This window comes from Anastrepha obliqua, chromosome 3, assembly GCF_027943255.1.
Source record: "Anastrepha obliqua isolate idAnaObli1 chromosome 3, idAnaObli1_1.0, whole genome shotgun sequence".
Taxonomy (NCBI): domain Eukaryota; kingdom Metazoa; phylum Arthropoda; class Insecta; order Diptera; family Tephritidae; genus Anastrepha; species Anastrepha obliqua.
The window spans coordinates 4772457-4790316 of record NC_072894.1 but is presented as its reverse complement, the minus strand read 5'-3'; positions in this window follow the sequence as shown (position 1 = coordinate 4790316).

Below are 17860 nucleotides of genomic sequence, written 5' to 3'. Positions count from 1 at the left end.
CATTTACGAGTACTTGAAACTCAATCAGACTGATGCAAGCCCATCTCCACCAGCAAATGATCTTCTCTTTCGTCCGTTTCAGATTTTATTACTTCTTTGTGTATTTTTTGTTCTGTGTCCATGTTGTCAATGACTGGTTGATTATGCTATGATGGGTTGTGCGCTCCTGGCCATGACAGGCATAGTAGCCGAGCGAGTGATTCTCAATAAAATGATTTCGTTGTAATGCGTTCAGATTTCATGACCTCCACTGATCAATTTTGATTGAAATAAAAAGGAAATTAGTCAAGTGTAATTTAAGCGATGCCATTGGCAAATGTGTTTGTGTGTGACTACCATTCGGCAGGTCCGGGCTCGATACCTACTGTAGGTCTGGAACATCAAATGACGGAACAAATATTTCTTTAATTGTGTTCTCCCCTTAATAGGCAACGGCAAACTTCTGAGTGTATTTCTTCTTATGAAAAACCTTTCTAATGAATGCTACAAGTTTCTTGGCAGATGTATTTATATATCAATTTTTTGTCAGAAATATGCAACCTCCATATGCAGAAAACAACAACATTATACTATGTACTTTCCTTTACTTATTAATCTGTTTTAAGCGGTTTCGATTTACCAATAAGTTGGACTAGTTTGTTTGGTGGCGATATTTGCGAACCACTAACCTGCTTTCCAGGAATTTCCCAGAATCAGCTAATGGACTGGCGTAATAATTGAAATTTTTTTATCCACTTTATTGTTGTATTTGTTCTAATTCTTATTGTGGGTAGGTAGGGGAAATGGTCGAACTAGGACTAAAGCGTGGTTTTGATACCATTTTGGAACCTCCAAAGCGTAGATGTCTACGGCCAACCAGAGCTGTTTATGTAACGCAGAAGTTTGATGGGACTTAGGTTGGAGCATTGCTCCAGGCTGTCGCCTGCCAAGCCCGCTGCATTTACAGAGGAATAGTCTCCTTTCCTGAAAGGTCCCCACAACTTCAGCAGCGAAAATTAAATGGAAAACCTAGTTTTCCTCCGAGTGTGTCGATCGTCCAATGACCGGTAAGCGTGGCTACGAGTTTGGAAGTTGAATGGCGAATTGAATGCGTCCCTAGAACTTTCTGAACCCTGCGTCTATTGTACCGGTTCCAAAGGTTTTTCGAAATACCACAAGAAGAAATGGATGATGTGCGCTTGTTGTTGCAACTCTACTTTAACAACAGTCCACTAATGCCTGAGTAGGAGATCTATGAGACCAATTCATGCGACTCCTTCCTGGCAAGCTCATGAGTAATTTCATTTCCCTCTATGTTCCTATGCTCTGTAAATCACATCTGAGAAGTACCCAGGAGATTTGATCTCCTTCTTCGAGTTAACCAGTTTGAAACTGCGCCACGGCGCGTCAGTACTATGATTGCAGCTTGACTATTGGAAAAAATGTTAAAATCTCACTAGCCCCCGCGTACCCATTCTGCAGGATCGCAAAGATTTCTGCCGAAAAAAAATTATCAGTATTCGGCAGTTTAAAGGAAATAGATAAATTGACTGATTTAGAAAAAACATCTGCTCTGACTTCCGATTCTATCTTGAAGCCGTCAGTGAAGGCAGAGGTACCAGCGTCTGTACAAATTTTCTTCTCCTTCCAATCCTGCTTACTTAGGAAGATTACCCTGACATGGCCTTCAAACTCCAGTTTGCGAATAGAGAAATCTGTACGAGGTTCATATAAATGCGGTGTTAACTGCTCAAAAATTCCACCATGTCCCTTGAGAGGTAGCAAGGCGCATGCCGCTCTATCCTTCACAGTTTTGATGGCCTCCAATTTGGTACCTGTTAATGCGGATTTCCCCTTAAGGGACTGATAGAAGTCACGTATTCCAAGATTCTATGAATAATGCTTGAATAGCGGTATACCATATTTGGCTCGTAATGTGTTAACAGATTCAGGGAGATTAATTGAAGCTTTGTGTAGACAGAGAGTACTTGATATGCCCTTTTGTAATTTGGATCTTTGTTTTTCATTTCTTCGCAAAGTTAAGTCAGAACATGAAGATGTTTATATTGACTAATTATTTTACTTTCAGGAACCCAGAATATTAATTTTTTTGACAAGCAACTATTCACAAACTCTGAACTGAATAAGCAGATCTGTTTGAAACCAAGTGCGCACCTTTATGGTGATTCTCAGCTCATTGCTGCAGGTGATGCTTGGAAATCCGGTCTCAAAGCAAAATTGTGCAACCGCATTGATCGAAATCATCGATATATGGCATTTAACATACCACAAATAGACACATTAGATTTTCTCTCACATTACTAGAATACCTCGAAAAACGATATTGTTTATTCTCCGGCTGTATACATTTCGCAGAAATTGCGCAAAATCTTGTCACATACCAAACCTAGCCGCGGCAATATGAACAAGGGAAAAAATGAAGGCATTCAAGCGGTTCAAGTAATAAATAATCACACCGGCTTGCAAATGCAAAACTTGTCAGCGAACAAAACACCAAAAAAGAGGAAACTTTCCAGGACGAAGAAGAATGACCAGGGCTACAGAAGCTGTGAACGGAGCTAGCCACAGTGAATCAAAAGCTAAAGGAAAAACGATCTACACACAAAGCCTTTAACTTTACAAACTATAACACTGCGTTTAGTATTTATTAAAAAGCAATAACCACAGCAAGAATAACTACGGTGAAGAAAAATTCCACAATTTTGTTGCATAGCAACAGCACAACGGACGCCCACAGCAGCGTTGCGCCGCAATCAGCTTACCCAGCGCGAAACATTCTCAACATCCAGCATCCGCAGCGAGTGCTTGATATTCGTATAAGAAAATGAAATGTATTAGTGCAGATGGGGGGTTAATGGATCGGAGAAGTGTTCAGCGAGTGTTGCGGTACGTGGCGTCAACTTAATGCTTATTGTGGTGGCAGTTGGCATTGTGATGAAAATGTGTGTTTTTGGTGTTGTTATTGCTATTTTTATTGTTGTTTTGTAGTCGCCTTTGCATTGCAGCCAGCGCCGATGTATTTGCAGCCAACAAAATTCGCAATGAGCCTGGAAAGGGATTAGGCACCGGCCGCGAATGGCTCACACCAACAAACTCATACAAACCACCAAACATATGCACATACATATATTCACATGTATAAATAAAGTGCGTGTATATGTATTTATTTGCGCACACAATTGCTGTTAGTGCATATGTGCATTACTATGGTACACTGCGAAGGAGCCTGGTCAGGATATCCATGTCGCGTCGCGGCGAGGACAATCAATTCGCCTACATTGTTGCTGTACGGCTTTCCACTAAAGTCAGTAGTTAGACTGGATCTACAAAGTTCGTGCTGCATTATTTTGGTAAGTGTGAATTGGTAAATTTTTTAAATAAAATTTTTACTATATAGACACAGTTGTGTGAAAAATAATAAGGACAGTGGCTCGCAGTCAATAAACTTGATGCGGATCCAGATTTGTGAGGGAATTACAGGATGTTGACTTAACTTATTTATAGGGAACAAACTGAAGAAACGTTTTTTGACTTGCCTCATGCAGATTTACCAAACTGTCGTAATTTATTTTCATCTGTGCAATTTTAGCACATGAAAAAAAATTAGGGCATTACCTGTCTTAATAAAAAAATTATAATATCAAATAAGAAAAAAAAGTTTGTATTCACTTGTGCTAAAACTTATTTCTAAATTGTTTGGTACTTTGTTGAGAATCCTCGGTTGTTCCAAACTAAATCACAAAGTTTCGGCAGACGGAACCCCGAATTGGTTTACATGAATCCTGACTAAGTTGCCCTCACCTATCCTCTTATTGGCATTTTTATTGAATTCTACAAATTTCCAATCCAAAAATTGGAAAGGAATGAACAAATTCCAAATTTTAAATCCGTTCATCTGACCAGTCTCCATTAGTGCTTACGTATCTAAAACAAACCGACAAGTCATCTAGACGGTGCGCAATATATAACAGCAAAACTCACTGGAATTCTTATAAAGAATATATTGAAAAAAAAACTCAATTTAAATGTACCATTAAAAGACGCTGAAAGCATTGAAAGCTCTATAATATACCTGCAGCAGCCATAAAATCTACTCCGCCAACCGTGTCAAGACCATCATACTCTAATGGCTGCCCAAAAATAAAAAGATTAATAAGGACAAAGGCATCGCTGAGAAGAAGATGGCAACAGACGCGATTACCAGAAGACAAAAAGAACCTGAACAAAGCGGCAAGGGAACTAAAAAAGGTACTTAAGTTTAAAGAAGACACCAAAATTTCAAGATATCTTCAACAACTGAGTCCCCCAATAGATGCAAACTATTCGCTATGGAAAGCAACGAGAAAAATTCTCAATAAAACTGTTCATCAGCCGGCAATTCGGAAAGTTGATGGCTCTTAAATTCTGGGATGAATAGAGAAAAAGCAGATATATTAGCTGACTACTATGAACAAGTTTTTTCATCTAGCAATGCGATTATTTTTGTCCAATTAATCCAACAGGCATAGACTTTGACATATATACTGATAAAACAACTACTTACCAAAAAATTACAACTGGCAACATAAAAAAAATGCATTAAAACTAAAATAAAAAGGAATAAAGCTCCAGGCTATGATCAGATAACCAGCGTCTTCTTAAGGTAGCTACCTTTAAAAGGACTTCAATATCTCCGAAATCTCTACAACTCTCTTCTACGGCTGCAATACTTCCCCAGACTATGGAAAAGAGCGGAAGTCATAGCCATACCTAAACCAGGAAAAGATTCTACTATTCCATCATCATATAGACCTATAGGCTTATTGCCAGCAATGAGCAAAATATTTGAAACATTATTCATGGACTGACTAAGGCCAATACTTGACAACAAAAAAGCGACCTGACCATCAATTTGGATTCAGATGCAAACATTCAACTGTCCAGCAAATTCACCGAGTCACGCATAAAATATTATCTGACCTCGACAATAAGAAGTTTTGCATTGGAGTTTATTTTGACATAGAAAAGGCATTCGACAAGGTCTGGCACAACGGTCTTTTGTGAAAGTTAGAACGATTACTGCCAAAAATCTATTTTCAAATTCTAAAAAGTTATAACTATTACTGAATGATACTTCCATGCCAAGGTCAATGATGGTAGCTCAACACTAAGGAAGATAAGAGCTGGAATTCCCCAAGGCAGTGTGCTAGGTCCAGCACCCGAAGGGGAACATACGATAATACTTTTGCTGACGACACATTCCTAAAATCCGAGGTTTGGGATGGGGTGACCATTCCTTTTTTCCTATACCAAGTTTTAAGTATACATTTACGAACAAATTTTTCACTCTAAAGCGGTCACTTTCTTGGCCGAACACGCACAGTTATTTTTCAAAAATTGATAGAAAAGCCTCTACTGAGCGGACGCGAACCTCTATCAAACGATATTAAGATTTCTCTTCTTATCAAATCAATCAAAATCCTCTGTTTAGCGGGCGCATTTGCTAATCTTGCAAACGTAATTTTTCCAGACAAAAAATAGTTAATTCAGTACTATCATTTCTTGACAACGCATCACCTCACCCTAAAGTTCTAAAGTAAGCTATGCTCCGCTTGAGCGGACACCTTGGGCGGACAGAAATTGGCTGATGGTGAGTGCTTGCCCAAGGTAGGTTTCACTGTATTGCAAAGATTCCCAGCAAGAATACGTAACCGCAAAAGGTTACCTGACCGCAAAGGTCACACCTTAAGAGGTAACATTTGACTTGAAGTTGCTGAGTTAGAGCCACAATTATGCCTCAAAGTAAATTAGGAAATCGACACCTGTGAGCGTGTCAGGTAGGCATTTGGAAAATATTGATTTGACTTTAGTAACGAAACTACAACTTGAAAGACCCTGTAGCTACAAAATTCGAAGTAAAAAGATTTTAGATTTTAACCGTTATTAAGACTCTAGTTAAACCACATATATCTGCACATTTATTGCTACCTTAACCTAACCTCTTCACGCTTAAGCCGACAAGTTTTCCAAACCACACCAACCCAAATCTTCACTCAAAAAGCGGCGAGCAGAGCTTTATCTTGTAAATATGTTTGTAGTTTTCACTTCTACCACATTTCGACCACTCATTGATTTAGCGTAGGCATAAAATAAAGAAATAATAAGAAACTATGCTCCATGGCAACCGATATGGAAAGGCCATCCACCAGTAGATCAGAATCGACTTGACTGTTGCAACTTCGCTGCACTAATTTTAGAAGCAATGCAGACGGCGCTATTCGATCAGCAGTGGCTCATACAAATATACAAATAAATACTGAAATAATATATGTAACTCTACTGCCTTTTTGTGGTGCGATTACCACTCTCAGTTGCCCGCTGCCTGCTGCTGGCGATGCTTATACTGCATCAGCAAGAATGTGCGCCTTTGCACACAACCGATGTCATTTGTCTTCACACCCGCCTCTCGCTCGAGGCTAAAACTGAATTGCAGCTCGCAGGAAAATAAGAAATAAATCAGTGAATTTTAGGTGCTTATGCAGTCAAGATAGTCGCACAGTGGGCCAAAGTAGTCGGTTGGGAATAAGTTTGTAACGTTTTTGCCGCAAACTTTTATTTAAGCAAATACCAATAATTAAATCAAGGAGTTAATCTAATTATATATTCGCCGGTGCTGTTTACAACCTCTACCCGCCTCTCGACCAATTTGTTGATGACGTTCCGCGAAAAATCGCTTGGTCTGGTGTCAAAGAAGTTGTTGAGCCAGTTTTTAAGAACCTCTTTATTATCGAAAGTAACGATCTTCATATGGTTTGACAGGGAGCGGTAAAGATGGTAATCGGTCAGTGCAAGGTCCGGAGTATATAACGGTTGCTAGAGGATCTCCCATTTGAGCTCTTTCAGTGCGGCTTTGGCAACTTGTGCAACATGGGATCTGTCGTTGTCGTGAAGGCATATAGTTTGACCATGTCGATCAGGTCATTTCAGTCGAATAGCTTCATTCATGTGGTGTAGCTGGGCAATGTAGGTCTCCTTGTTGACCGTGGCATTCTTTTCGAGCATTTCCCAGTGCACGATGCCCTTCCATTCCCACCATATATGTATAAATCATGATCTTCTTTGGATGAAGATACGGCTTGACTCTCGGCTTTGGCGTATCTCTTGGTGCCACCCACTGCTTTCTTTACTTCATATTAATGTACAGGCACCATTTCTCATCTCCCGTGACGATTCGATAGAAAAAGTGCTGTTTATGGCCGCGTGGTAAGCGAGATGCTCAGCAGCAATTTTTAGAAAAGACCTAACAAACTGCACTGTATGGGCTTATACTTATAATATTTATTGTAGACGATGCATTTAATAAAATATAGAGTCACCACCATCAGCTGTAATCAGCTTGACATTTTCGAGTCATTCAAGTTGGGGAGGTAATTGACTCCAAATCAAACGAATATGCCTTGATAGCTTTTTTATGGTTCATACTTGTTTTCCTTTGCATTTTTACTTAACTATTGCTCAAACATTTTTAACAGAGTTGGCATCAGGTGACTGTGACGGCCAATCCAACATTTAAATCTCATTTTGCTGTTTCCTCTCTGCACACCTCCGACTTGATGCTTAGAATCTTTGTCTTCTTATAAAACACCAGGTTGGCTGGTTCCTCCGAACATCTTCTCAGCTGACGATGGGTATTCGTTTTGGTAAATTTTACTTAAGTTGGTAGTGATCACAAATAGACGGCCAAATCCTTTTTCGAAGAAGCAGCTCCAAGCAAGAACCTTAAGTGGATGTTTAACAGTTCGTTGAAGTTGTCGATTATCAGCAGTACACCATATGCAACTTTTTGCCCAAAAAGAAGATTCATCCGTGAATATCCCATTTGTCTAATGCCGTTCTGAATTCGTCTTGCCCATGCAAGTCCGTTTTCAATGTGTGACAATGAAAGCCTCGTTTTTTTCAATGAGCTCCGCAATTGGAGGTCTTCTAAATGATAATTTCGGCTTTGTCACAAAGAAATAAATGATTTTCTGATCTTGCTTTGGTGAGGTATATTTTTTTGGCTTCGTCCGAGGAAGCTATCAACGTTTTTGACTTCGGTATACCATTGCATATCCTTCGACTTCTTCATGACATTTTTGATGCTTTAGGGTGTATACATAGGAACACAATCAAATCGTTATTCATACGCGGAACTCATTTTGTAAAAACAACGTACGCTCCCTAAATTTCTCCCTAACAACTAAAAAATTGCGCAATAGTTACACCCAATTAGCAGCACTTGAATTTTGAGTATACCCGTTCAATAATTTTATTTACTATGTCTCACTTTTTTCAGCTTTATTTGAAACAACTTCACCACGTTGCTAAACAGGCCCTGCGCTGGAATTCTTTTCAACAAGCTTTTCTAGGAATTGTCAGAAAATTGCAACACTCTACGAAGGTATAAATGAAATCTCTCGGCCTAACATCGAATGAATTGGGGTCACTAGCAAATAACCGTGTCCGTTGGCAAAGAGGAGTAGTTGACGCCCTACGCTCCAGATAGAAGTTGAAGGAACCTCTATATGTAATATACATATAATATATATATATACATGTATTAAATTTTTACACAATTCGCATCAAAAGTGCAGAATTCGGCTGTTTCGAACTTCAAATTTTGTGCTCTCAATATTTTGGACCAAAATCTTCTCCCAAGTAGTTAAAAATTTGATGATTTTTATATCGAGCCTAAATAAATCCGCCAGAATACCACTTCTAGCGGTTATTCGTGATTCGGCTGGTTCTAATTTTTGCAACCCACTGTGCAATTTTATTTTTAGCATTTGCAGATATTCAACTATGCATAGCCACCTTGAACCGAAGTGCAGCACGTTCCTATAAGGAGCAGTTCAGACAGACAACGCAACCGACCGACAGGCTGCCTAGCACCCCACATAATTCGAATACGTGCACATCCAGCCGCTCATTGCCACAAAGTTGCCGACAAGTATGACGATTATGCACACACACACACATACACACATATATGCGTACATCCACACACATATACATATGTATATCAGTATAACAGAGAATGCGTTCTTGGTCTTATCATTTTCAAGATCTCACCTGAGCAATGCCATTCGGCTTCATTTGGCTTGTAGCCGTGTGGATGTGTTTGATGCTACTTTCAACCAGACAGCAAACACACCGAAAAAGAATTTGCAATGCAATGCAAAATACGTTAAAGAAACGAAACAGCTTCGATCACAGACCAATGGACGACAGTGGGCACCAGCCCCAAGGTAGCCGTGGACGACCAACAATAAAAGAAGGATTGTAAGTGCGGCTGGGGAACGCTGTACATGTTGGCAACTATACGGGCAAACCGACCAACGGACGGACGGACAGATGGACTGCGGAGGCCATGTGTAGAGGACTACGAATAGCAAATGAATAAAAGAGCATAAATGCACATACAAATGCTGGCATGCGAATATATCACATATATACTTGTATATGTATGTATGTATGTATGTATGTATTAACATGTGTTGAAGCTGGTGGAAAGATGCAGGCAATCACAACTAAATCATGCAACTCATTGCAGCGCATCGATTGAAGAACGTGCAATTGTTGTTCTTGCATATTTGGATTCGCAAGAGTGCACCAATACAAGCGCATACACTCGCTTACATACACATGTACATGTACATGGCTGCACAAAAACGTGCAATTATTTCTTATTGAAGTCACTAACTTGCATTCGCGCTCAAGCAGGCAAATTCATCATCAAAGGGATATCCAATTTGACTTCAATCGCTTCCACTCAAATCCCCTTTTTTTGCTCGCTTCGATAGGTAGCATGAAAGTGCACTGTCCTCTGTACGCCGTACTGCCACAAAGATGTTGCCATGTAAAACCTTTCTTCAGTGACACATAGCCAATATGCAGGTATTAGGTATGCATGCGGTTTCAAAGGTGCGTGCCGCGTGTGGCGCAACATTTGTAACCATTTCCATTTTTTATTTGCCATTTTTGCCATTAGCTGCATCTCAATGACATACTTGAAATTCGTAGGATTTGCTGCATATGTTTCTGCTTGTGTAAGGAAGCTTCACTACCTCGAAAGTTCAGCAACTACAAGCAACATCAGGAAGAATATGCATATTTTCGACTCTCCATCTATAAGCTGAAATTTTCGAATTTGATATCCCCACTAATGCGAGTGTGTGAAATGATGTTGAGCAGCACCAGCTGGAGCAGCTGGAGTCAGAATTGGGAAGGAAATCTTCGAGTCGTTGGATGCCAAACGAGATTTCTGACAACGTGTGGTTTCTTTAATTTGATGCTGGAAAAGATTGTCTAAGCCGCAGAACCCTATTACTTGCCTACCATGGCTTTTGTTCTGCTCTCTTGAAACTGGATACAAAAGTTAAACAAAATGGGTTTGGTTGTGAACAAAACGAAGACGAAACACCTCCTATTACAATTTAAATAGTCAAAGTACTCGCGTCTCGGTACCCACGTTACTGTCACAGTTACAATTTTTTGGCAGCAAGGGATTTCTTTTAGTTGAAACTCGGCATTAACACTGATATCGTTAATATTGGAATTAAAAAATTCGAAAATATTGAAATTAAAAAAACGAAAATTTGCGGCCACCGTAGACGAATGATTTGGTGCGTGACTACCATTCGGAAGTGCATAGGTTCGAATCTCCGTGCATGGAACAGCAAAATCCTAGAAAAAGTTTTTTGTAATAGCGGTCGCCCCTCGGCTGGCAAAGGCAAATCTTCGGGTATATTTCTGCCATTAAAAAGCTCCTCATTAAAAACCGTTTGCGGTCAAGACGGACGCCAAACACTGAATTTATATATAGTGAAATTCAACGGAGAATTTTTCATACAAACTAAACTCACACTTCATAAGTCTCCCATCATTCCCAGAACGTAAAGATGCTTGAACGATGACAACATCCGATTTGGGGCCCTTGAAGTATTCGAGATAAAGTTTCTGTGAAAGATTTATGGATACTTGGTGTTGTTGCTTGAGTGCCTGCGTTTCCTGAACTGGGTGGCACTTTATTAGCATTTAACGCATTTTTAATGCAAAAATCTGTGCAATTTGCTATTTTGCTGTTGCTGTTGAAGAATGGTTTCCGGAAAGCGCGCAGTCTTACTCTTTATAAGTCCGTACATTTGCATAGATATCGAGTAGCACTTTCCTTCCCCCACACTTCTCCACAACTGCGGTATATATTGTTGTGTGGTATATTCAACATCGCCACGTGCTGCTCTACCTTCCAGTACCCTGTGTGAACCACAGTGAGTCTTGAGATGTTGGGTCGACCGTACCCAAGCAGTTGTTTGGTATCTGATGCGTTATGCTAGGCATGGCCTGACTGTCTTTCTGCACATTGCACAGGTTGATAGGCCATTCCATAGTCTACTTGCAATGCTGTAGTAGTGGTACTCCAGTTTCGGTTCGATCGATCTTAAGAAAGATGCTTGCCTAGCAAGCTCATCTGCATTCTCGTTACCCTCGATAAACCTTTGACGTGTAGCCATACTACAGCGATATCGAACCATTGACAGTGCGAGTTAAGTTTCTCTTCATCGGTTGTAGATTCCTGAATTAAAATCGCTAAAGATTTGTCTCCTTCTCTAATCTTCTCTAGGTGAAAATTCCACAAAGAAATCTTTATTGAAGCGCAGGTTTGGTGATAGGTAATCGGTGAAAGTTCTTGGAATAGCTTAAATTTCGATGGTGATGATTGCGCCAAGATATTTGACTTATGCTGATAATCTAACACTATTCAGCTTGGGGAAATTGAAGCTTGGTGCCTAGGCCTTAATAATGAAGTGTAAAAGTTAAATTTTTTCTCTGGGTTTTTCACTCAGGCGCATCTCTAAGTCAAACGCGTTCACCCTCCATAATTTATCTAATTATAATATATACTGACATAATTCCATTTTGATTGAAGGTTGAGAGAATATTGTTGACGCCATCGACAGTATTTTGTGTGAGACGGTCGATGCTTGAATGCCTTTTTTTATTTGTGCAAGTGTTTTGAGAGCGAAGGACGCTAAATTTATATATAACGGGTGATTTTTTAGCTATTATCTTTTTAAACAGTTGGCTTAAACAGCTGACGCACGTTCCGTGTTTTGTTTCACTGTCAAACATCTTCAGTTTGGTCTATAATTTAAGCATGAATCGTCTTACAAACGAACAACACTTGCAAATCATTGAATTTTATTATAAAAATGCGTGTTCTGTTAAAGTTTAATATCCACTTTTTTATCGAAAAATTGTGTTCAGCGACGAAGCTCATTTTTGGATGAATGGCCACCCAGATCGTGCGATATAACGCTTTTAGATTATTTTTTGTGGGGCTATGTTAAAGCTCTGACAGCCCGCCAAGCCTGCTTCAATTAACGCATTGGAAGACAACATTAAAGCATTTATATGTGAGATACCGGCCGAAACATTAGATAGAGTATGCCAAAATTGGACTAAGCGGATGGACCATTTGAAGCGCAGTCGCGGTCAACATTTGCAAGAAATAATCTTCAAACATTAAATTATATGGACTGTACTATCGATTTAAATAAAAATTTCGTGCATTTTTCTGAATTTTACGTGTGTTTTTTTTGAAAAACTTTCCTATAGCTCTTAAAAAATCACCCTATATAATTGGCGCAGTCATCCTTTTTGGGTATTTGGCCGATGCTAAACTGCTAAGGTCTAAAATCTTTTGCGTTGGGGATAAATATGACTTTTACCTGTCTCCATTTGAGTAGAGTATAGCGTAAGATATGGATGCTTTTCTTGAAGAAATAAAAGGTTTTCATGGAAAAAAAATCACGGAACAATAGGGTCTCTTAGGTCCCACAACAATGTACAGAAAACTCCCATCTGAGCCTGGTGCTCTAATTGCTTTGAGAGAATATTTTCACTAGACATATAAAAATGAAATGATTGAGCCAAGGGCCATGCTGTCTACTTGATCCCTAATGGTTTGGTTTCTGTATTACTTGGAAAATGGGTGTTCATGAGTATATCTAAAGATGCAGCAGACGAATTTATCCATTCACCGATGTTCTTCTTAATAAATGATGGGCGTGAATTATTCTTGGTTAGGAGTCTCTCAAACTGAGTGGATCTTTGACTGATTCAATTGTAGTACCCAAGTCTTGTATTCTCTGAGACAGACTTTATAAGGTTGGTGGTATTTATTTGTGTGACAAGTGTTGATTAACGCTCTGTTCATATCTTTAAGATTATTCAAGTCTTCGGATCATTTTCTGTTGAAGGGTTGTTTTTTCACTATAAAGAATCTTACACGAGGCTGGGAAGCAGAATTCATAGCTGATCTCGCAGTCTGAACTGAAGAACTGGTGGTGAATTTATTGAATTATTGGGAATGTGGCGTAGTCACTTAAATGAGTGCTAGTCGGTTCTTTTGGGGCACTGGATCTTCAATCTTTATTAGAAGGGGTAGTCTTCCTTTTGAACTATTCTGGTCTTCGGACCTCCTCCCACCACTCGTAGTCCAACATTAAAAAAAAAAATAAATAAAAAAAGTGATCAATTAAATAGTTACTCCCCTTTGTCGCCCGATTCGTTAGTTGACCATATGGACACTTGCTCTGCATCATCTGAAAATCTCATACACACACATACTTGTATAATAAAAGTGCAAAAAGTTATTCTATTTTGTTTTTTCGTTCTGCAAAAAAGTGGAAATTTTGTGTGCCAAAAAGTCTGAAGAAAACATTTCATTGCCTTTCAATGCTGATGTCAGTTGAAGTATGTAACCTTGTTTTTATAATCCAAACACTGAGTAGCCTACATATCACCTAAATTAGTCACTCGTATAAAATGTGAAGTGTCCTTGTGTGAGTTTTTATTTACCACTGCAATCGTCGCCTCTTTGGCGAGTGAATTGTGCATAATTTCGCCAAAAAATTTTTTAAAGTAGAAATGTTGGAGTAAGCGCAATAAACATATAGAGATGTTTAAATTCCGAAATTCACTGAAATAAAATTAATAGAAAAAAAATGATTTTCCTAATTACAGGGTGTGATTAGAAAGTAATGAGCCTTATTTTTTTAAGCAGTCTGGGCTGTAGGAAGGGTGGGGAAGCACCGGAAGTGCAGAGGTTTGCGTCGTCAAAGGTCTTCCAGATCGTTGTTCGGCTTCGACGTCCTCCCGGTCTTCCTTGAACGACTTGTGCCACCGTTTTACCTGGGCACTGGACACAGGTTGGTCCCCGTAAGCCTCCTTGAGTAGCCCAATGGTTGCGGTACTCGCTTTGTTTAGCGTTACGCAAAATTTGATCGAGTAACGTTGCTCCAACGATCGGTGCATTTTCGCCACTGCAAAATCCTAACACACTTTTAAAACAGCTTTCATGCGCGGAGCGATGTTGACTGCATCGCTGTTGCCAGCGAACTGGGACCGGTTTCTAGTGGAAGGGGAAGGTCCAACGATCATTTCCCCCCACCAGCCGATTCGGTTGATCGCTTGGCAGACGCTCCGCGTGGGAAGGCTTATAACTTTTCAATCAAACCCTGTATGTAGAGCCCGCGAAAAAAATGTAGCGTCTCAATATTTGACATGGTTTGACTATTTACGTTTTAATTCAAATAATTTCCTTATTATTATCATTAGGCTTTGCGCCCTGTTGTCAAGAGAGATATATTGTGCAAAGTCTGTTGAGGTACCCCATATTTTAGGTTTTTTTTTTTTTAATTTTACCGCATTCCGGGTCCTATTGTGCCATAATTTATATGAATTCAAGGCAATACCCCCAAGGTTATGCAGCCTTTTTCTGCATTCACAAATAATGGGTTTTGAATTTTCAGTATCCATTTCACAGAACCGGCAACCGCCGTAGCTGAATGGGCTGGTGCGTGACTACCATTCGGTGAACGTAGGTTCGAACCTCCGCACATGAAACAGTAAAATTATAGAAAATATTTTATTCTAAGGCGGTCGCCCCTCGGCAGGCGATGGCAAGCTGAGTGGATTTATGCTTTGAAAAAGCTTCTCATAAAAAAATATCTCGCATCGGAGTCGGCTTAAAACTGTAGGTCTCTCCATTTGTGGAACAACATCATATAAATATTTCACAGAACCTACATTTTATGACTCCAGTTTTGTTTAAGTGATATCTCAGGCTACAGTGGTAAGTACTCCTCTGAGCGAAAATAGTTTCCCACTGTCCGGCGTTAGTAGTTGTTTCGCTTGTCGCTTACCGATAGAATTCAGCCAGCGCTCAATGATATTCTTCTCCTTCCACTTTCTGAGAAATTCGGTAATGTGGCTTTTTTGTAAGTCCACAGAAGTGCTCAGGATCAGTGAAAGGCATTTTGGCCCTTTTTTTAGCTGGATGGTCAGCCATTTCATTTCCCTTATTTCTCTTATGTCGTGTTGAAGTTCCCTAAAAAGGGCAGTCAGTCAGACAGTCATTTATCATTTTTGAGGTGGTTCCAGTTGATCGGAAAGTATTTGAAAGCCGACTATTTCAAAGTCTGTAAACGTAGGTTCCTATCATTTTTCTACGAAGACATTATCTCGCACATACATATCTCGATGGTGATGATGATTTTTTCTGCCTGGAAAATGGTTGGGTAGAAACCCATTCGGATCGATTTTTTGAATGCAGGCCCATTGATTTTTCACCCTTTCCCTCTCAACTTCTAATTTCGACCCATCAGTAAACCATATCTGGCAACCAGTTTTGAAGTTGTTAAAATTAGTTTATTCTTTAAAACATATTACAGATATTAATTTTGAACTTTGTGCAAATTTTTTTTTAAATTTCCATATCTTTTATCAGAATTTAAAAAAAATTTCTAGTGTCCAGTTTCACAATTCTCATTCATTTTATATAACTTTCTTCCGTATTTTCTCCATATAATAAATAATATCCTAGATTTGTTATATGAAGAAAAAGCGTAGCAGCGTTGAGAAAAATGTTTAACATTTTTTACGCCATTTTTCTGACAACTTCAAACGCGCACTTTATTCAAATTTAAAAATTTAATGAGGTGTTGAACTCGATACTTTTCTAAAAATTCTGGCTAAAAATTCTGAAATTTAATTTTGAAATTAAACATTTTTTTTTACATTTTTATAAATTTTTTCCAAGCTTGAGGCTTCGGTTAATATCGTGAGAGAATGCATGAGAGCCATCGACATCGATAACTATGGCTCGACTGCTGAGAATGACAAAATTTGTCGACATCTCTGTTCAGTAAAGTTGATATGTCATCATGATTTGTTTCGCGCCAGAACAACGCTTCCAAAATGTGGAAATTTATTGTGAAAAAACATGAATAAATAAATTTTTCCCACGAAGTTCATAGAGCAAAGTTTGGCGAAAGACGCTGAAATGTCGGCTCGTCGTCATTTTAACCTTGTTGGCCTTTGTCCTTTGGCTACGTGTACAATTTTACGAAAGATCTTGGCTTGCGTACCTATAAAATACAGCTCGTTCAAAAATGCAGGCGAAATGACCATCGCTTGCGTCGCATTTTTCTGATTGCGTAGCCGCGGCGGACATATGCCGGACATCTTATTCAAAAAATAAATCCCATAAAATTGTCTACCAAATTATAATACAGTACAAACAAAATTCATCCGATATAAATGTATACATATGCATGTACATAAAAAATTGTTAAGCGTTGAGCGCCTAAGAATATGCTTCACATGCTAATAAACACTGCATTCAATGGAAAAACTCAGTTGAATGGGCGAACAAAACGCGAGTTCATGGGAAATTTGTGTTAGAAGAAAAATAAAAACGAATAATAATGAAATGGAAACGAAATATAATACCATCTCTTTACTACCAATTTATTCCTCGCAATTGCCAGTTCTGTGCCAAATAAATAAATCATAAAGTTTAAGAATTTCTTGCAAAATAATAAGAAGTAGCAGAAATGAAAAATGATACTCTCGTTAGTTTAATGGGAGTTCAATGATAGACCAGCGTGTATGCAAGCTTTTATGTTCCTTTTTATGTGTGTGTATGTGTGTGTGTGTGCATATGCAACCAGGGTATGACAAATGCCAACATTTTCAAAACATCCTTTTTGTGCCACTTCTTGCTCTACTCTTCTTCGCATGTTCGCTTACTTATTTCCAAAGCTTCACATTTACTCAAATACACATAAGCACAAATATGTGTATGCATATACATACATATACTTATAGTACTGACCGAAATTTAAGCAGCTTTAAGTCCATTTTTTCGTATCATTAATTTCCATGATATGTTTGTATTTGTATTGGGATCCGCGCACTTGTGCAAAACGGTGTTATAATTTTGTTCACATGAGTTCCAATCTCGGTGAAAGACCAAAATGAAGAAAAACATTTTTCTAATAGCGATCGCCCTTCGGCAGGCAATGACAAACCTATGAGTATATTTCTGCCATGAAAAAGTTCCTCATAAAAAAATATCTGCCGTTCGGAGTCGGCTTGAAATTGTAGATCCACTAATCCCTAAACTTATTCCTACTTATTCCTTACTTCCACTTGCTTCTATCGTTGGCTGTTTGTTTAGCTTGTTTCCAGGTGAGATTGTTGCTGAATTATTCCTCGTAAGAGCTGCGTCCCCTGGATCTTTTGAGCCGCCGTTATCTTTAAGGTTATCGTTGGTATTTATTGCGCTAGTTTTCTGAGAGTATGACCGATCCAGGCCTACTTCCTTTTACGGATTTCAATATTGATTCCAATCTGATTGCATCGCCTATGTAAACCAATGTTTGAGATTCAGTTATTTGGCCAACAAGCCGTATTACACTGTGCGACAGTGAAATTATACTTTTATGGAGACCTAGTACAACTTGTAGGTATAGTAAAACTAAGAAAAATGGTA